Source organism: Sebastes fasciatus, chromosome 10 (genome assembly GCF_043250625.1).
Source record: "Sebastes fasciatus isolate fSebFas1 chromosome 10, fSebFas1.pri, whole genome shotgun sequence".
In the NCBI taxonomy this organism is placed as follows: domain Eukaryota; kingdom Metazoa; phylum Chordata; class Actinopteri; order Perciformes; family Sebastidae; genus Sebastes; species Sebastes fasciatus.
In genome coordinates, this window is record NC_133804.1 from 11,255,346 (window position 1) to 11,277,154 (window position 21,809).

Genomic DNA, 21,809 nt, shown 5'->3' on the forward strand with positions numbered 1-21,809 from the left:
CTGTAAAATGTCCTGTGAAACAAAGTCAAGCAGCTGCCAAATCCCTAAATAGATTTTTCATAATTGACCTGTACGTTCTATATATATATATATATATATATATATATATATATATATATATTCTACCATGATATAAACTATTTTATAACAGAGATGGACTTCTTCAGCCCCTTGTTGTTTTTGTAGGATTTTAAAGAATTGGTCTATATCCTGTCACTTCTCTATTCTATTGTATTTTGTTCGATTTGAGCCTGTACCTCTGTGAGCCTATATTTACAGGAGGGTAGTGTGGTGGAAACTTGAACTGGGTGTATCTTATTTTGTGTGTGATCATGGACACATTTCCAACACACCTGTGGACTATCATGCAATTATGAGCTGTCTGTAAGCACTGTGTCACTTTATGATAGTTTATAATGTCTTGAGAAAGGTCCCTTAGACCGAAACGTCAACTCATTTCAAAGAAATCAATGTAGGGGAGATAAGTATGTGCAGGAATGGCCTTTTTTCTTTGAAAGTGTTTTTTTGTCATTCAATTTCATGTAAGTACTTTTTAGTACAGTATAGTATTTTTACTATTTAGTCGTATTAGACATCTTTTCAGACTTTGTGGTTTCTATCCTTTCCTATCCTACCCTGACCTAAACCAAAAAGATACGGAACTCAATTCAAAAGTTTACTTAGTGTACAACTTTATTAGGCCAAACAACCACAAAATGGCATAACATTCCATCATTTCTTTGGGATAAGCATTTTTCACATCAGATGTTTCGACTTGTCATCCTAGGAAAAGCACAGGTGCACTGTTTTTTTTCAAGTGTCCCAGTAGGCCATGACAGTGTGGCAGTAACTCAGCATGCACAATACAAGGACCTTGAAACTGAAGCAGCTAAATGGAATTCAGCCATCATTCATTTTATCATTTACACATGTGCTTTTCCTACTGTGACAAGTCAAAATGTCTTGTGTGAAAAAAGACCTTTTACATGTACTCTCACATTTTAATTTTGTATGGAATTTGGATTATATAACTCAAACATGAAATTCTTTCATTTTCCTTTTATACCTCTAAAGACCATTTTGCATAATTTCAGGACACAATATCAAGCAATGTCAGGCTTTTTAAATCATGCCTTCACCCTTTTCTGCTACTCAAACACCATTCAGTAGCTGAATAGACCTTGTGGTGAGAATCAAAATGTGTTTTATATCTCAACTTTTAAGGCAACAAGGATGAGATGTCCTTAGGGTGGTCCGAAACATGGACATTTGAACATCTACAATTCCATCACAACTGGGCAAGCTCCATCTCCTGAGGAAGATCATGTGATACGATCAACAGCTACTCATTTGACCTTGTGGGGAGATTGTTTTGTCAAGTATTTATCCGTTGTCTATGCAGTTGCAATCATTTTTTTAATGTTGAGATAAAGACGGAAGCTGCTCTTGTGTTCACACTCTCACAGATACACATGAAAACTGCCCAGTGCAGTCACATTCTGACCAGCTTATGGCGGCTGTAGGTTACATTTGCTTATTTTTTGTCAGTATCTTCTAGCACTTCTATATACATTCCCTTTCACTGTGTGAGAGTCTTTCTCTGCTTACCTTTAACTTTAAGGTGTGTGACAACATTGAACCCTATGACTCATGTAAGATAAAGGCAGAGGATCCCCTGAGCCCATCTAACTTCAGTGAAACCAAACCCAAAGCCTTTGCCCAATTGTAACAGGATGTCTCCCTCTTTGTGGGGATGATGCTCTGTTCTTTGATATCTGAAACCATGATTCTCTCCTTGAAATAGATGATGAAATTGACTGTCATTTTGGTGCAAGGGCCACAGTAATGCAGCTGCTGTATTGGACCACCGCGCCAAAGGGAGTGCAGAGCCACAAGGCCAAACTCTCATTTCCCCACTCAATTCTTTGTTCTGACCCTCACCTGTGTTCAAAAGTTTTGACAGTAACTGAAAGAATAAGGTCCGAGACATAGGTAGCCAAAATGAATTTTATCCGCAGGTCGATTGGCCTCAACCTCCATGACAGCTTGTGGATCAGAGAGGGCCTCAGGGTCAGGCTGTAAGGGAGGTGGATCAGGGACCGGTAAAGACACCTCCTGGGACTACTGCTATGAGGTTGGACAGGTCATGGCCGACTGCTGGGTAGAACCAGGACACGCTGGAGGGACTACAACTTCCAGCTGGTGTGAGAGGGTGTGGGGACTCCCAGGGACCAGCTGAAAGACGATCATACTCTGTTGTCTGCTCGACACTAATGAGGATGAGACAGTAGATGGATCAATGGAGGATTTCACTGCCGCTACTTATCTCAAGATATTAAGATCATAGAGTTATTCACAAATTATTTTTAATGTGTCAGTTTTTTTTGCAAGGCACAGAAGGATTATGTGTGCGTGCGTGCGTGCGTACGTGCGTGCGTGCGTGCGTGCGTGCGGGCGTGCCTGCGGGCGTGCCTGCGTATGAGAGAGAGAGAGAGAGAGAGTCACGCTTGACTGGGGCCTACAGGAGTGTGCCTCAGTGATAATCTGCTTATCTGCTTTGTCCACCGTTTGCTAGCACATGAGAGACTCCCTATCTAGCTCCAGAGAATTAAAGCTGCAAGTGAAAAGGCCCAAATACTTGAACATACACTTACTTTTTTTTCTAATATTGCAAAAGATTTTGGATCCAATGACACTGGACTGCTCAAAACTTTTGATATACAGAGTTTGTGCACTTGTATCCCAACGAGATTCTGCTGACCTTGACTGAGATCATTCTGATCTTGACTGAAAACATTCCCACAACACTTGGCACATCCTACAAAGTGATCCTTCTTTCCGAAACCCCTCTAATTTCATTGAGAAGAGCACGTAACTTAAAAGACCATCTTGTCCAGTCGTATCTTTCTAAACTTCTGTTGTCTGCTCGAATACCATCCCCCACTTTGATCGGTGTGGTCAGGTCACCTTGCTCACTGCTCTTACTCCGCTGATGCAAAGGAGTTTGTGTACCAATGTACAGGGAAGAGATTCAAAATTCAAAACTGCACTAGCAACCCACTATTAATATACTAATATCCCTGCGGTCTGGTTTATGTTTGCTATAAACAAACAAACCATACGGATAAAATGAGGATATTCATTTATTAATAATAATAATAATAACAAATCAAAATAATTAACGTTAAGATCATTTTTCAGTGCAAATATCCACTTTTATTTCATACATCAAGGTTGGTATGATGAAATAAATGCAACTCAAAATTCTGATGAATTTATTTTCTTTCATCGTTTAGAGTCTAAACGATGAAAGCTTTAGACGGTTGCAGGTGGACTGGTGTTTACATGGTCCATGGGAACTATGGAAGAGTCTTCAGGTTTGTCCAAATCCTGTTATTTTTGTCAATTTTAGAAAATTCTCCGCTTTCCAGTGTCCACTTTTTCCTCTTCTTTGCGTTTTTTGACGGATTGAAATGCCAACATTTAGGTATGTAGAGTATGTACAGGATCTTGTTTACATTAGTCTGTAATACACTTTCCAGTGTCAATGCTGACTATAAATATACATCATATAAAAGTGTATTATTGTTGTATGATTTTTACTTTAACTCTCAGTTATGTTGCATGTTAAGACAGGTGATTTTATTCGTCACACCCTTGTAGATATGTGTCCTCAATGTAAGACTTCCGGGAAGAAGAGGAACGTTAAACAGACCAACTGAGACAACATCTTTTCCATGTTGAAGCTCTGAGGTAGGATATTTTTTTCTCATTACCAGCTGTGTTGTGTTTAATGTTGTTAGATATTGAAAGCATACAACATATTTTAAATTCAGTTGCCTCCTTCGTTATGAACTTCTTGAAAATTCATGAAATCATAGGATATGGTCTGTAATAGACATGGAAATTCAGAAATCATTCAGTGTGATTTACACTCCTCGAGAATATCATTGTCTCTGATGTCCAAAACTTCGGAATAAATGAAGCTGAAATTACAGCCCGTTTAAAGAGCTCATTTGTCTTCTTTGTTGGTTCTCAGAGAAAAGACTCAAGGTGTTAGAGGAGGAGCAGCAGACTGGATGGAGACGAGGACATCAAGGTTAGGAGGGGTGGACCTGAAACACACTACCGTCTGTACACTAGGGCCGTCCAGAATACCAATTTTTGTTATTTTTTATATTTTAATATTCAAAGGTATTCAAAGCTTCAGGGTGCAACACGGCACGACGCAACAGTCTGACATGTTTTTCTGTCTGTCTCCATCGCCCCCGTTTCAGTGACCGGGACAGTGACGCTGCCGCACTACTGTAAACACACGCACCTCTAGACATAACAAACAGTGATATTCATCTGAGAATAACTAATAATAATTCATGTTGAATGTGAATAATTAATAATATTGGGGGATTATTCCTTATTTCATATTTGGGGATATGTACATCATTATTACATACTTATATATTTATTTAAAAAAAAAAAAAAGCATTCAAATACTGATTTCACAGTTGATTACCATGGTAACCATTGAAGCTTCAAAGCGTTGAAGCATTGGGGTCAGCCCAACCGTACACAGCTGGAAACTGCAACAGTCAAATGACATGATTTGTTCATTTGAATGTGTGTCTGTAATGTGTTTTTTTTGTGTCTCTGTCCTCGAAAAACACTGGACATGCAGCTGCAGATCCACAGGGACGCTAGCCAGAAGCAGCTCAGCCGCCTGAGATCGATGCTGGACCAAGTTACTGAGTAAGTAAACACCAGTAAAGTTCTCTTGTTGCTTTTACTATTGTTTTAGATTTTTTTGTTTTAAAGATATTTAACCAGTATTTTAGACTTTTTTATTGTTAGTAGATTGTGTAGAATGGAACCAGGGCAATAATATAGTCATACAAAAGTCATATTATAGTATGTCCAAAAAAGTCATGGTATAATATGTCCAAAAAAGTCATAGAAAAGTTGTAGTATAGTATGTTGAAAAATATCATAGTATAGTATATCAAAAACAGTCATAAGATAAGATGAGTTATCACACGGCTGTGTTGAATACTCAATTCTGATTGGTCAATCATGGCGTTCTGCGGTCTGTAATTTCTGTATAACAGACCGTTGCTATGTATAGCAGACAGTTGCTATCGGCGCAGTTCTGATGTCGGACTCTGGTGGACCGTTTTTGTATCAAAATATTGATTTCTTCAGTAAGTAGCCGTGTAATAAGCGGGATAATGTACAGCTAACGGGTCAATGTTGTGAAAGAATCCCCTTCAGGGTGATGAGAGACCCCTCCGCTGCGTGTCGGGGTGCAGCATTGCCCTGTCGGGGATTCTTTCACAACAATGACTAGCTCGCTGTACATTATCCCTTACATAAGATATTCCTTTATTAGTCCCACAGTGGGGAAATTTGCAGTGTACAGCAGCAAAGGGGATAGTGCAGAACCAAGAAGCATCAGTAAAAACAAAAAGGCAAGATACAACACAGTGAAAAAATGAAAAAAAAAAATAGACAGACATATAAAATATGAACAATTTAAATACAAGGTAATATAAAAATAGGAACAATATAAACAATGGGAAATATTAAAAAATATAAACAATATATACAGTATTGCCAATGAACAGACTATTAAAGGGACTATTTGTAACTTTGAACGCGCATAAATGTAGCGGGTCGTCACACATGCACGCTCGCATATGCGTGTTCGTGTGTAGCCGCTGTACCCTCCTCCTCTGCCTGCTCGCCTTCACTCAGACAGCTCAGCTCGCTCCACCTCTAGACGTGAACGCGCGCTCACTACACACTGCAGAAGAGTTAGTTTAGCTCTGAGAATATCTAGTGAATGTACAGGGGACGTTTGTGCAGAAATAACTGCTGCAGCTCCTCCAGACCAACAGAGGCTTTCCCGTGTCTTGTGAAGTGACGGAGCTCTACAGAAATTTACGTTGTCTTCTCGTTACCGACCGGGTGCCGGTGTCTCCTCTGCTCTCTCCGGCTGCGGGCGGAGAGAGCAGGGAGACACACTGGAGAGCCCCGCTGCCTCAGCCTGCACTTAGGCAGGAAAAGCCAACACTAGGATCAGATCTAAATCATATTCATGGAGAGACCTTCGTCTGGTCAGCTAACATTACTGCCAAGCAGCTGAAATATAGAGTGATATTGTGGTTTTAGCTGACTTGTGTCGCCTCACTGTTTTGAGTGATGCTCGTTCAAGTATATTGAGAGCGAGCAAGCGCGAGCCCGACGCTGACTTTCGTTGATTTCACGGCCACAGGTGTCGCTGTTAAGAAGCATTTCTGAAAGTTACAAATACAACACAATTGCACAAGTCGAAAATTGATATTGCACAGTGATTGGAATGACATTTCACCTGAAAGTATTGCACAGTATGAACAAAAATTTCACCTGAGTATTACTAATATTGCACAATCGGTGTACAATATAGTATAGCATGTTGAAAAAGTCATAGTAGAATGAGTCGAAAAAAGTCATAGTATAATATGTCACAATAGTAAAAAAAAATTCAAAGTATAGTATTGCAAAAGTCATAGTGTAATATGTTAAAAAGAAGTAATAAAAAAGTGATAGTATCATACGTCGGAAAAAGTTTTAAAGTCACAATATTGTACATTGAAAAGAATAAAAGAAAGTATTAGTATACCTTGTCAGGAAAAGTCATACAAAATTCATAGTGTAGTATGTTGAAAAAAATCCTAAAAATGTCATAGTGTAGTATGTCATGAAAAAGTCATATTAAAGTATGTTGAAAAAAGTTATAAAAAAGTCGGAGTATAATATATATAAAAAATGTGATAGTATAGTGTGTCAAAAAAGTCATAGTATAGTATGTCTAAAAAAATACATAGTATACAGTAATATGTCGATAAAATACCGAAAAAAATAATAGTAAAGTATGTCAAAAAATAGTCATACTATAATATGCTGACAAAATAAAAAAGTATATTCAAAGAAAAGTTATAGTATAGTATGTTAAAAACATAAAGAAGTCTTAGTATAGTATGTCAAAAAATATTCATAGTATAGTTATTTTGGGGAAAAAAAGTCATAGTATAGTAAGTCGAAATAAAAAGTTATAGTATAGTATGTCGACAAAATAAAAAGTCTTAGTAAAGTATGTCAAAAAAAGTCATAGTATAGTATGTTGAGAAAAAAATTTCATAATATAATATGTCGAAAAAAATGCAATAGGATAGTAAAGTATGTTGAAAAAAAAACGTCATAGTATAACATGTCGAGAAAAGTCATACTATCGTATGCCTAAGGGAGAACATTTAGCCAAATGGCGTCAATTGCACTTGCCCGATGCACAGTAAGCAGCATTGTGCCTTAAGTGGCAGCATAAAAATAACAGTAAAGCACTAGCACATTGATGCAGAGTTCAGCAGTCTCACAGCTTCTGGAAAGAAGCTGTTTTTTAACCTAGTGATTCTGGTGTAACTCCCCTCTTAAAATCCACAATCATCTCATTAGTTTTCTTCACATTGATTCAGCAGTTGTTAGCTCTGCACCAAGCCTCCTGTTGTTCCTCCTCCTGCCTGTACTCTGACTCATCATTGTGGGAAATGAGTCCCATAACTGCTGTGTCGTCTGCAAACTTCACAATGTGACTGTTCGGATACTTAGCTGAGCAGTCATAGGTCAGTAAGGTGTACAGCAGGGGGCTAAGGAAGCATCCCTTGGGGGAACCGGTGTTAAGGATGATAGGGGGAAAAAAAGTCATAGTGTAGTATGTTGAAAAAAATAAAAAAAGTCATAGAGTATGTGGAAATAAATAAAAAAAACTTCATAGTATAGTATGCTATAAAAAACAGTCATAGTATAGTATGTCGAAAAAAAACGTCATAGTATAGTATGCTATAACAAACGTCATAGTATAGTATGTTGAAAAAACGTCATAGTATAGTATGTTTTAAAAAAACAGTCATAGTATAGCATGCTATAAAAATAGCATATTATATTATGTCTAAAAAAATTTCATATTATATTATGCAATAAAAATATCATAGTATAGTATGTCATAAAAATGTATTAGTATAGTATGCTATAAAAGTATGTCAAAAACAATGCCATAGTATAGTATGCTATGAAAATATCATAGTATAGTATCTTGAAAAAAAATGTCATAGTATAGTATGCTATAAAAAACAGTCGTAGTATAGTAAGTCGAAAAAACTCTATGGTATAGTATGCTATAAAAATATAATAGTTAGTATGTAGAAAAACATGTATTAGTTTAGTCTGCTAAAAAAACAGTCATAATATAGTATGTAAAAAAAACAGTCATAGCATAGTCTGTCGACATAACACTATGACATTTTTTTCGACATACTATACTATTACTTTTTTTTCGACATACTACATTATGACGTTTTTTTGGTCATGATATACTATGACCTTTTTTTCCACATACTATATTATGGCATTTTTTTCGTCATACTATACTCTAACCTTGTTTTTGACATACTATACTCTGACTTTTCTTTTTGGCAAACTATAGTATGACTTTTTTTTCGATATACTATACCATGACTTTTTTATTACTTTCCCATGAAATACTTCAATTTAAGACAAAAGTCTTTCAAAAGTCAGAGTATAGGATGTCAAAAAAGAGAGAAAGATGAAAAAAGAGAGAAAGAATTTAGATTAGATCTAACTTTATTGTCATTGTACAGAATAAAGGTACAGAGACAACGAAATGCAGTCTAGTGTCTATCCAGAAATACAAAAGGCGGTCAAGTGCCAAGTAATGTACAGACTACGTACAGAATAAAATATATATATCATAAATATAATGTGGGGTAAACAAAATGGGTATCAATGAACTAGATATATACAGTATGAGCATTATGAACCGTAAGAACACACTTGCATAGTATGGATATGGTAAGCAGTGCAGGTATAAATATAAAATATATAATGCATAGTGTAATTACAGATAAAAACTAACAGTAGACCAATAAATACAGAGTAAAGCTGACAGCTGAGGGCAAGAAGTTGTTCCTGAGCCTGCTGGTCCTGGAACGTAGAGTCCTGTAGCGCCTCGCAGTTTTCACCACGCTCAGCACTGCTTTCCGGTCCAAGCAGGTGTCACACCATATTGTGATGCAAAAATGGAACACTAAGCATGAAAAAAGTCATCGTATAGTATGTCCAAAAAACGTCAGAGTATAGTATGTTGAAAAAAGTCATAGTTTAGTATGTCGAAAAAGTCATAGTATAGTTTGTCGGAAAAAAATTCATAGTAATGTATGTCGAAAAAAAGTCATAGTATAGTATGTTGAAAAAAACAGCATAGTATAGTATGTTGAAAAAAGTCATAGTTTAGTATGCCGAAAAAAAGTCATAGTATAGTTTGTCGGAAAAAAATTCATAGTAATGTATGTCGAAAAAAAGTCATAGTATAGTATGTTGAAAAAAACAGCATTGTATAGTATGTTGAAAAAAACAGCATAGTATAGTATGTTGAAAAAAGTCATAGTATAGTATGTCGAAAAAAAGTCATATTATAGTATGTCAAAAAAAACGTCATAGTATAGTATGTTGAAAAAAGTCATAGTTTAGTATGCCGAAAAAAAGTCATAGTATAGTTTGTCGGAAAAAAATTCATAGTAATGTATGTCGAAAAAAAGTCATAGTATAGTATGTTGAAAAAAACAGCATTGTATAGTATGTTGAAAAAAACAGCATAGTATAGTATGTTGAAAAAAGTCATAGTTTAGTATGCCGAAAAAAAGTCATAGTATAGTTTGTCGGAAAAAAATTCATAGTAATGTATGTCGAAAAAAAGTCATAGTATAGTATGTTGAAAAAAACAGCATTGTATAGTATGTTGAAAAAAACAGCATAGTATAGTATGTTGAAAAAAGTCATAGTATAGTATGTCGAAAAAAAGTCATATTATAGTATGTCAAAAAAAACGTCATAGTATAGTATGTTGAGAAAAAAAGGTTATAGTATGTCGAAAAAAAGTCATATTATAGTATGTCAAAAAAAAAGTCATAGTAAAGTATGTCGAAAAAAAGGTCATAGTATAGTATGCTATTAAAAACAGACATAGTATATAAAAAAACAGTCATAGTAACATATGTCGAAAAAAATGTCAAAGTATGGTCTGCTATAAAAAATACCATAGTACATTATGTAGAAAAACATATATTAGTATAGTCTGCTAAAAAAACAGTCATAGTATAGTATGTTGAAAAAGACAAAGTATAGTATGTCAAAGTTGGACAAACCTGAAGACTTTTCCATAGTTCCCACAGACCGTGTCAACACCAGTCCACCTGCAACACAAAACACAAAGAAACACAAAGTAAATAAAGTCATCAGAATTTTGAGTTGTATTTAGTTCAAGTTGACCTAAAGGCCTTTACACACCGGTGGCGTGATGAATAAAAGAATCAAAAATGCGAAATACTCGCCTGTGAATATTCTAGGGCTTTGAGAGTGGATCTGGTATGCGCTGCCTTTGTCAAGGTTGAAAGGAGTAATAAAGTTTGCCATCTTGGTTCAGACTAAAGTGCCTCTGTGTTATCGTTGTTTTATAATCTTTATATATGTAGGTGTAACTTAATCTGCTCTGCACGACCTGACTGGTTGATTTCTTTATATGCAACAACGAACGAATGTACGCCTCTGGGAAACCCTGCCCGGAAGCAACAAGGACAAAGCAACAGCATAGATGTATTAATGACAAGGGGAAGCAAGGCCGGAGGCACCAGACCCTCATGTCATTTTAGACTTGTTTTGGGACTTTTATGACTATGAACAATAGACAAAACAATGTATGTTCAAAATGTTTCAAAAACATTCTGTTCATTCCAAACCATTTCTAGGCCTTGAAAACAGTTTTTCTAATTTCATAACTTTTCCAAGAATTTCATGACCGTGGGAACCCTGATAGTCAGACTTTGTAGCCAACTGTGTCACATTTAAAAAGGAGAGAATGTTTAGAAATAACAGATATGCTGACTGATAGTTGTAGCCTATGAATTGCCTCGAGAAGAACACACACACCACTTGTTTCCAACTATGTTCAGTGTTTCCAACTATGTCCCTGCCAGTTACAATGGTGGAATAATTCAATCAATCTATAAATAATCAGTCATGAAATATGTTGTCCCATCAGTGGTAGAAGATTTTTTTGGAGAGGAGTGGATGTGACTTAGTTTTTTAGTCTTTAGCATTGGCACCAAGTACCAACCTCCTGTGTTGAGAAATTAAGCCAACGCGCAAGTGCCAAAAAACTGCAGCTCCTCAAATGACCACCTGAGGCTGGCTCCAAAAGCGAGTCAATCTCCATAGACCCCATAGAGATGTTAAAATGCCCAACTTTACAGCAGAAATAAACATGTTTACAGCCTGGTAAAAAAAACGGTTTTGGTCTCTATAGCTAATATTCCTGTTCATGACAACTGTACAGGGGGTAGAATTTTTATATAACTCATATAACTCTATTATAACTCAACCGTTTAAATTATATTAAGGCTTAACGTTGGGCATAATTAAGGGCATGGTCGCTTTGAGTGACAGGTGAGTGCCGTACCAGGTCAATAGCCGCTAGCTGTCCAGCTGCGTCACCCGGGCCTGCCTCAGCTCCACTGACAATCCACCTCTTTGTCCATCTTTGGATGAGCCGGGAGTTAGGCTGTGTCGTCACTGCCAAGATGGCGAAGGACGGAGCCACGCACTTTGAGCTTCATGACGGCTCTTTAGAAACCTATAGGTGACACCACGGAGACTACGTCCATATTATATACAGTCTATGATTGCCACACAATCAGACCTCTCCGATAAGCGTAATTTGCGCACAGCTGGCACAGGGTGGGTAACTTATTAACTTATTATGTCTACCAACATGGATTTCATTCATGAAGGTTATATTTAACATATTATTGCCTACCCAGTCCTTTTTACCTGTTGAAATACCTTTAAAAGGGCCAATATAACCCATAACATGTAGATTCCACTTGCAAAATAAATTGTATTAATAATTGTGTCCCTCTACCTTTGAAATCAAAATTCACCCCTGCTCCTATTATTATTTAATAAACTTTTGGAACTACTGCTGGGGGGTTTAAACAGGAAATATAATATTGCTATGGATTCAGTGATCTATGCTGTGAGCTACAAATGAGCCACATATATTTTACATGTATTATTTTTGGCAAATTAGCAGCATTAACAATATGTCGAATTAGCTATTAGCAGTTTCATGGATGTAAAACGACGATCATTGGATTACTTTGATACTGAAGAAAACTTAAAAACATGTCGATTCTCAGGCAAGTTCTGCAGTTATAAGGAGTTTTCTAGGATTTCTGAGTGAATTTATGAATGTTTAATTTGAATGTGTAAGTCACACAGAATCTAAAACTATGTGTATCACACATGTGTGTTCAGATTAGACAGTGTTATGACTCGAAAGTGTGCAAGTTTTGTCGCACATTGCGGGCTATCAGGCGCTAAGCGTTTTGAAGGAGCTGTGAGTCACAGCTGCAGCTCCAACTCTGTCGCTGAGCGGGCAAAATCAGCAGGCCAAACTTCATCAACTAACCGTTGTTTCAGAACATCGGCATGCACCTGTCCCTTTCACCCCACGCACATCACCTTAACGTCTCTCCCACGGCCCCCTGGCGAGGCACGCCTCCCAGTTTGAAAATAACTAATGGCACACATACCCCCCAAAACACGCACACACACCTGCAAGGCAAATCTGAGTTAAAGTCAAGTCTTAAGCATGCTGATACCTCTCAACAAAGCACACAAATCCAATTATAACCCCTCCTATAACATACACACATGAACCCATATACACACACAAACACACCCTCAGCCCAACTTTTATTGAACAAGAATCCAATTACTTAACCCAGCTTCAGGTTCCGTGCCCTCTTTGCTCCTCCACCTTGACAAGTCTGCGTTAATATCTGCTGACAGCCTATGTCCACCATGCACACGCTCACACACACAAGCATACAGCTGATCCCCACAAGAGTCTGATTAAATGAAAACTGTGATGCCCATTTCTCCATCCCAGGGTCAATGAATACCAATGAGAGACAGATATCACAGTCCTTGGTATGTGGGTATGTGAATGACAAAGAGAAAGAAGGGGGAGATTCATGCATTCCCACCGTCCTGACTATTGCTCCGTGGATCACCTTTTTTTTTTTTAATCTCTGCTGTTCATATGTCTCCATGACATCTGGATCTTTATTGTTCCCAGTCCATAGATCACTTATTAAGCCAAGTAATGAGGAGGTCATGCATAATTTCATTTGCTCTAGCGCTACCTGGGGACATTTTCTTACTTCACTAAAATCTATGATAGTTTCCTTTTGAAAGGCCATAACTCTCCTTCAGTAGCAGGCATTGGGGTCACAGATGCTAAATGGGCCATTTATAGATTCCTGGTAGAAGGAGAATATTGTGTTGAGTCGTTTCAGACCTCTTATTGAGGCTATTTGACTCCACGTGGTTTAATTTGCTCCCGGTGATATATCTGATAAAGGACCAACCTTACAAATCATTCTTGTAGCGTTGCTCCTACACACACGCACTCTCCCCCTACACCAAGTGCAGGGCAGTGTATGACGGATGTTATTTAAGAAGAGCGACTTCAGTTAAGCAAATCGAATATCAATATTATCGTCCAATAGATATTCTTGCCAGCAGTGGTCCATCGGGACTGGCAATGATTACTGGTAAATACAATTATGTCCAGAGCAATGGGGCTTCAGCCAGTGCACAATTTTGAGCACAGCGGTCCTGCATTCTGTTTTGCAGCTCAATAATCACAATTTAAACCCATTTCCATTTATACGAGATATCTGCAGGCATCATTATAATGCCTGTATTTAGCCACTGCATTAACACCACCGACTGTATTGTTTACATCGGAGACAAAAAAGCATACACAACCTATCATTTTCCCTTGTTTTGCATCGCTTTATTTCCTTTTGTTTATGTTTGTATAATGCATGTGATAACCCCACGTCGCTCGCAAGACGCGCCACCCGACAGGGCTTTCATATGGAGAAATATCAAATCACTGCAAACAAATAACACCAGACCGGCACACTTTAAAAAATGTATGTCCTTGGAGGCGGTTCATGTATGACAATCAGAGACTTTGAGAGATGGGGAATGCGGTCTGTGTGATACTGCACGTGTTTTCCCTCCCTGTCCTTCTCAGCTTAAGAAGTGGGCCGCCATTGGTCAGTTGTCCTGCAGGGATGCTTGCCAAGCTTATCGGTCTGTTACAAATCAGGCAGAGAAATTGCAGCAGGAACATCTCTCCCTTTTCTCTCTGCTCTCGCTCACCAGGATCACTCGAGGGGATTGAGGCGCTAAGAACAGCACAAATCTTCACTTCCTTTTTTGCCTTGCATCTACCTCTGATTTTTTCTCCTCTTCGCCCCTCATTCCGGAGAAAAGTTACATGTCCGTTTTCTGCAAAATGTGAAACTTTTTTTAACTCATGTGATTCGTTTTAGGCAGCATTGATGTCACATTATATTTTGTGTTCAATTGACTACAGTTTTCAGTTTATGATCCAGCATTAGTTATTCTGGCTTTTGTATAATCCACGTCTGAAAATGGCTCAAAGGTTAAAATATCATACTGCAATGCATCCCCTCTCCCTCATCTAAATTCCCATTCATGACTGTAGTGAATTTACTGATAACACGTGAAGTCAGCGTGGGTGTAGCTTTCACCCGAATTTACCTAAAAGTATGATGAAAGGAACCACAAAACGTTTAATAAGGTTGGGCGCAAACAGCTCTAGGGAATTTGAGTTGCATTCATGGGTCAAATTTGTTTAATGGTGTATTTTTCATGTGGATAATTGGCCACATGAAAGAGGCAGAGATACCAATTTCACCACTGACAATAGCCTCGGTAGTCCATGAAGCAGCCACAAGAAATGTTACATCTTATGCTGTAAAGAAGGAAAAGACGGATGGATTGTTTTCATTACCTCTTGTTTGGTCTCGAAGGACAGTGACATAATTATTGTTAATTTCCACCCAAATCCTGTATAAAAGACAGAAGTTATCTTAATGCTGTAAATCCAGTGAATAATCCTTCCTCTATTTTAAATAACTTCTAACATGTGGGTTAAAGCTAACTTTATCCCAGTCATGCATTCATACCCGGTGAAAGTCATTCTGGATGATACAGGAAATCACGAAATGAAGGAGAAGAAGCCAAGGCATGCTCACGGATAGTACACTTTATCCTCAAAAGTATGTGGATAAAGGTATCTATACAGATACTTTTTGCCCAAGGCTGGTTTTTATAGTTCAGGCTACAGGCCCCTTAGCTACGAGTAAGATAATGTTTTTATGCTACAACCCAAAATGATATTTTAGACCAGACCAACCCACAAGACTCACAATGATATTCGATTTATTTGATATTTCTCAAATCTTAGCTTTTTTTTTCTTATGAAATTGTGGATAACCTTTTTTAGACTTTAACAACGATTAAAATGAAGTAATCCGATTTGGGAACATAACACTGCAACCTGGAACAAAGGGATTTGTGAGTGGGCATTGCTTCACCATAAAGGATCACCAGCCAAAAAAGGTTTTGAGAAATAGTGTGCTTCCAACTTTATGGCTGTTTGGGGAAAGCTGTTTCAACACGATAATGTCCCTATATGCACAATAGTGAGGTCCACAAAGAAACGGTTTTCCCAGTTTGTTGTGGAGGAACTTAAGTAGCCTGCACAGGACCTCATCCAATACCTTTGGGATGGCATAGAACAAGCATTGGAACAAATCCCTGCAGCCATGTTCTTAAATCTTGTGGAGAGCCCTCCCAGGAGAGCAGCATATGCCCATTGTCTTAGAATTAAGTATTCAACAATCACATACAGTGTAAGCATAATGTTCAGGTGTCTACATGCATACAACAAAAAGATACTTCATGCAACACTGCATCACATGGTAACGGCGGTGCATGCAGATGCGGCAGCCGGTAGCTCCCATGAACCATTAGTTGTCTTTTCGCCTTTGTTACTGGAGCACGTACGGTGTACAACAGAGATACACATCAATATCGGAGAAGGAAACGCGGGGATTGAAATCAAAATTCCACCCATGCTCCCATCATTATTTAATAAACTGAGTTTTGGAACTACTGCTGGGGGATGTTAACAGGAAATATAATGTTGCTCTGGATTCAGTGAGCTATGCTGTGAGCTACAGATTGAGCCAAATTTCTTTTGCCTGTATTATTTTTGGCAAATTAGCACCATTAACAATATGTCGAATAAGCTATTAGCAGTTTCAGTTTGCAATGTACACATGGATGTAAAACAACCATCACTGGATTAGTTTGATACTGAAGAAAAGTTAAAAATGTGAAAATTCTCAGGCAAGTTCTGCAGTTATAAGGAGTGTTCTAGGATTTTGGGGTGTTTATTTGCGATGCAACCTCACTCTAGATACCTAATTGGAACGTGTACGTCACACAGGATCTTTAAATATGTGTATCACATATCTGTGTTCAGATTTGACTGTGTTATGACTCAGCAAAAGAGTGTGACTTTTGACGAAAATTGCAGCAATCAGGCACTAAGGGTTTTGAATGAGCTGTGTGTCACAGCTGCAGCTCCAACTCTGTCGCTGAGCCGGCAAAATCAGCAGGCCAAACTTCAGCGGACCTTGGGACGATCAGTGGCAAACGCAAACGCAACGCCGGCGAGGGGAGGGAGGGCTGTTCCACTACCCAGCCTGCTCCTGGCTGATGTCCGGTCGCAGGAAAAGTGGAATGAATGAAATGGGACTCGGGCAGGACCGGCAACTGGAGATTAGAGACTGTTGTGCCCACATCTTTGAGACCTGGCTCCATCGTGGCATCCCTGATTGGGCTGTTGCACTTCACGGGAGGACCGACAGAGCACAGGACTTCAAGGCGAAGTGGACTCTGTAGCCCCTTTCCCACTGGACAAAGAAAACCCTAACATCTGGCTCATTATCTTTAGTGGGAAAGGTAACAATCTGCATTCATTCCCGGGACCAATGACTCTGCAATAGTCACAGGTATTTATCGGCTCCAGCTACACGGTGATTTTCGCCCCTTTTTCCGGCGCACCGCAATGACGTGCCCACAAATTCCATCCAAGCAGCGCTCTAACATCGCTCCAAATTAGTTGGCACCGGTTCAGTGCCTGTTTGCAGCCCCTCCATGTGAAACAGCTTAAGTAAGCACCATTTCCATATTTCAGATTCTGATAATGGACTGCCTTGCCATCACCAAATTACCCAACACCACACTGCCAGCCAAGTGAGTGAATTAGTAAATGTCCAAAAATGGCAGTATTTCCCCCCCCCTCCCCTTACAGTACGTTTAATGTTATGTGTGTGTGCGTGTGTGTGTGTTTAGGGAAGCTTGTGCTTGGAGAGCGTGCTTAATGACTTTTTCACCTCTCACACGTGCTTTGAAGACACATTTCAGTTTACATTTGCGGTATTGAATTCATAATTGCTTGTTGGCCAAATAACTTCCTGTATAATGAAATGCTTTCATAATAATCAATAAAGGAAATAGAGCGGGTCCATTTAAATGTTGTGGCAATAGGAGAAACCCATCAAGCTGAACCAACGCTTTCAGTGCGGCAGTGTGCTTCCATACCAGTGAGTGTAGCGTGCAGAGAAGGAGAAGTGGAGTGGATTCCATTTAAAAAAATCTCCACTTGGTGACCGCTATTTGTCTTTCCTGAGTGATGACACGCAGGAGGAGAGGAAGGATGGATGTCTGTCTGCAGTGTTGGAACTGGTCCTGGCCGTTAGGTGCCCCCTCGCCCAATCTCTCTAGCCAGCTCACAGTGGATTGTGCTTACTCTCATTTAGTCAGGCCGATTTGTCTTCCCTCTAAAGCCCAACCTGCTCCAAAGATGTAATTCCATAAAAGCATGCAATCAATACACCAGAAACTGTACTCTCATCTATCATTTTTGATAAAAAAAGGGGGGAAATTTGTGTCTCTGTGGGTGTATGTGTGAGTGCATGCATGTTTGAGTATGTCTATGTTCAGACACAAATATTGCAAATAAGCCAGAGCAGGGCAGGTCAAAAAAATGCTGGCTCAATCATGAGTGCTGGAACACACAAGGTGCACAGGAGAGCTGCATCCACTGGATGGCACTGTTATGAGGATTTTTTTTTTTTTTTTCAAAGCGGCGGCAACAATCAATTCATGTGTGGTGTACTGTGTCAAAAACGAGGAAATATTCATTTCTTTGCTCCTGGAAACCTTAACATTTCCAGGAAAGATATAAATACAATATCCACACAGACACGTACACCCACACACATGTGAGGGCCTCATTAATCTCCTCTGTAACAGGACTCTATCCTCTGGCTCCAATATTACAGTAAATGGTGATGCTTATCTGCAAGCAGTCCTGCCCTTGAAATAGGTGCTGTTCCATTCCCGGCTAATTCCACAGCCATTAAATGGTTGGCACATTTTTCACAGGTATATAAATTGCTTTAAGCTGTGGCTTACTCTCAGCACATTGAAATACAAACACGGATGTTCTTTTCTTTTTTATCTCACTGTGCCCTCTGTCTCCCTAATACTTCCAAACTCCCCACCACCACCACCAACACTGCCTTCCCATCCTTCTTCCCACCCCTCCCAACCACACCTCCCTTCCACTTGCAAGTGAAATGAGCATGGATTGCCTTCTTGCTTGCAGCAAGGTTGAGGTAATAGCTTATTAGCAGCCAATAAACATCAGTCATTTCCATTTAAGCTAACACTCCAATCGTGTTCATAATCACCGAGACATAGATAGGGCTGGAAATCAATGGCACATTTTGAACAGGGTGTGTCCCCTGTGTAGTGTTTGATCTACCTGATCAAGGAAGTGAGCGGATGCTTTTTCTCATCCAAACATATACAGATGCATTAATAAATCAACAGCAATAATGGCTTAACGCTTGCAGGCTATACATCAATAAGAATCAAAAACAAATAGTCCACAGTTACTTGCATTTTATTTAACTTCCTCGTACCATTGTGCTGTACTAGTGCTGTCAAAGTCAATGCGACAACACGTTAACGCAAATTCGTTTTAACACCACTAATTTTTTTAACGCATTAACATAGCTTGCAATTATTATGTTGTAGCAGGCTCAGTTTTAAAGCTAGAATAAGTGAAGCCAGTGAAGATACAGGTATCATATGAATAGGGTGACCAGGTGTCCCACTTTACGAGGGGACTGCACAGCATTTTTATCCCTTGTCCCACGTCCGACATATTGCTGTCCCACATTTTCATTGGCACTAGTTTTCAAAAGTCAAACCACTGCAGGACAGATGCTTTTTTTAAAATTTGGCTTTTATCCAATGGCTGTGAAGAAAGCAGGGAAGGCTGTCATCATGGGGCTGTGTTTCCTGTCAATCAAACTGTGCATGCATGGGTCAAATGCAGGTTAACCTGTCACCGTCTTTGCTACGCTATGCCCAACGGAGAAAACTGTGAGTCACCGAAAAGTCACAAGCTATGCAGATTAAGGCGGAATATGATGGAAACTACCACGAAGAAAAGGAAAAGGAAGAGCAGCTACATAAAGACTGCAAAACTACTTATAAGTATTTATAAGCCGGTGGAAGGCGATTTCACGCAGAGGGATTACGACATCAAGCGACACAGTTCATGCGAGTCTCACAAGAAACATGCGGATCAAAAAGAGATGTGCCGATCTATGGATGCATTCGGACAAAGCATAGAGGTGTTACAAGATAAGGGGCAGAATTTAAATGTTTATTATTGAAGTTAGATAGACAATATATCAAAATTGTAGACTACCTCTCAGCTTTGGTAACATGTCCTACATTGTCCCACACAAACATACTCTTTGGCCCACATTTGGTTTGTTGGGATCTGGTCACATGACATATGAGACTAAGCCTAAGGAATCCATTGGTATCAACTAGCTTGTCAGGAAGGAGGCTAAATAACGCTCCAAACTTGCGCTAAATTTTGTAGAGGAAAAACTGTCCATTTTCAAAGGGGTCCCTTGACCTCTGACCTCAAGATATGTGAATGAAAATGGGTTCTATGGGTACCCACGAGTCTCCTCTTTACAGAAATGCCCACTTTATGATAATCACATGCAGTTTGGGGCAAGTCATAGTCAAGTCAGCACACTGACACACTGACAGCTGTTGTTGCCTGTTGGGTTTGAGTTTGCCATGTTAGAATTTGAGCATATTCTTTATGCTAAATGCAGTACCTGTGAGGGTTTCTGGACAATATTTGTCATTGTTTTGTGTTGATTGATTTCCAAAAATAAATACATACAAAAGCAGTATTTGCCCACTCCTGTGTTGATAAAAGTATGAAATACTTGATAAATCTCCCTTTAAGGTACATTTTGAACAGATATTACTATGGACAATCATGCTATTAATTGCGATTCAATATTTTAATCGATTGACAGCCCTATACTGTACTAGTCTACTGTATTGTTTGGACTCTGCTGCATGCTAACATGCTCCAGAAGGAGGAAATGTGAATCTAGAAAATGCCTGAAGGCGACATCTCCTCTAGAGAAAGGGGGTGTAGATCAAACATTCACATCACACCCCTGTCCATCCAGACCTGACAGCAGGACACCTGCAGCCTCACTGATGAGGGGATGAAGTACTCCTCCCCTCCGAAACTCTCCCATACTCTCATCCATCCATTTTATATTCCTCTCTCCCCGTGTGCCCACAGCCACAGAGCAGCTGGCCAGTTATTTGTGACCTGCCAGTCTGCGGGTGTAACAAGGTTTCGACGCAATTAAGAATACATTTCCCAGGTACCAACGCAACAAATCACTGGCTTGAGTCCCTGGATACGCGCGCACATAAACTTTGCTTCGCTAGTCGCACAAATCAAACGGCACACAAATGGCAACATGAAATAACTACTCATTGTTCGAGAAGAAAAGGCAATTATTAATCGATTCCATTTGTGTTGGGCTGAAATGGGTTCAAGCAGCCCCATTCTTTAGAGGAAATGTTTGCTGTGGTTGTGCAGCTTGCCTGGTGTAATCACCGCCTATTATGTGTGTTGATTTGAAAGTAAGAAGCGAAGTGGTCAAATACATCACTGGCAGCCATTACTGTGTCAATTCGACGACAGAAAAACAATCCATTGTACGCGATAAATTATAAACATGCAGAAAGCAACGTGAACTTTACTCAACGTGTTGATTTTACAATCTCGGCGGAGAAGTGCGGCTGACGGGAAGAATGTGTTTTGGTTTAACAAGGAAATGGTACACTGTCATATCAGAATTACAACCTAGAGTTTTCCTGTCCAGTCCGCTCTTCAAATAAGAGCGGCAGTAAAAGGAAAACAAGCCGAGATGGAAGGTAATTTACAATTATTAGTACTTGATTTTTTTTGTCTCGATTTTATTTGGGGAAGTTTGACAGCCTTGCCACTTTTATTATTCATGTAATGAGAAGAAACATGAAAGCTTATTTCAAGTTGCATGAATTTGAATTTGGCCAGCTCATTTTAAGCTTTGCATTAGTCATTTTAATCGTTTCTGTAGACACAGAAATACCTTTTAAACCTTCTTCAATAAAGTCCTACTACTCTTGTCACTTTCACTAAAGGAAACACTTATGATAAACAATACATGTATAGGCTATTTTTGAGAGAATTAACTTTTATAGCGAAAGCTATCAAATAGTTATGTTTATGTTTTTAAATGATCAGAACACAGCATTTAAAGTGAGTGAGAAAGTGCTCACATAACGGTGTCAGTCTTCGG

At 39.0% G+C, this 21,809-nt stretch overlaps 1 long non-coding RNA gene across 1 annotated transcript in view; it reads right to left on the minus strand.

Annotated features, from left to right (window-relative positions):
- Positions 1 to 8,642: 8,642 nt before the first annotated feature.
- LOC141775100 (uncharacterized) overlaps positions 8,643 to 21,809 on the minus strand; it is a 54,304-nt gene continuing 41,137 nt past the window's right edge. Inside the window, exons 3-4 of the long non-coding RNA XR_012595554.1 lie at positions 10,251 to 10,298; positions 8,643 to 9,133 (exon numbers count right to left, since the gene is read on the minus strand). This is a non-coding gene — a long non-coding RNA (uncharacterized LOC141775100). The remainder of the gene's footprint in view (positions 9,134 to 10,250; positions 10,299 to 21,809) is intronic.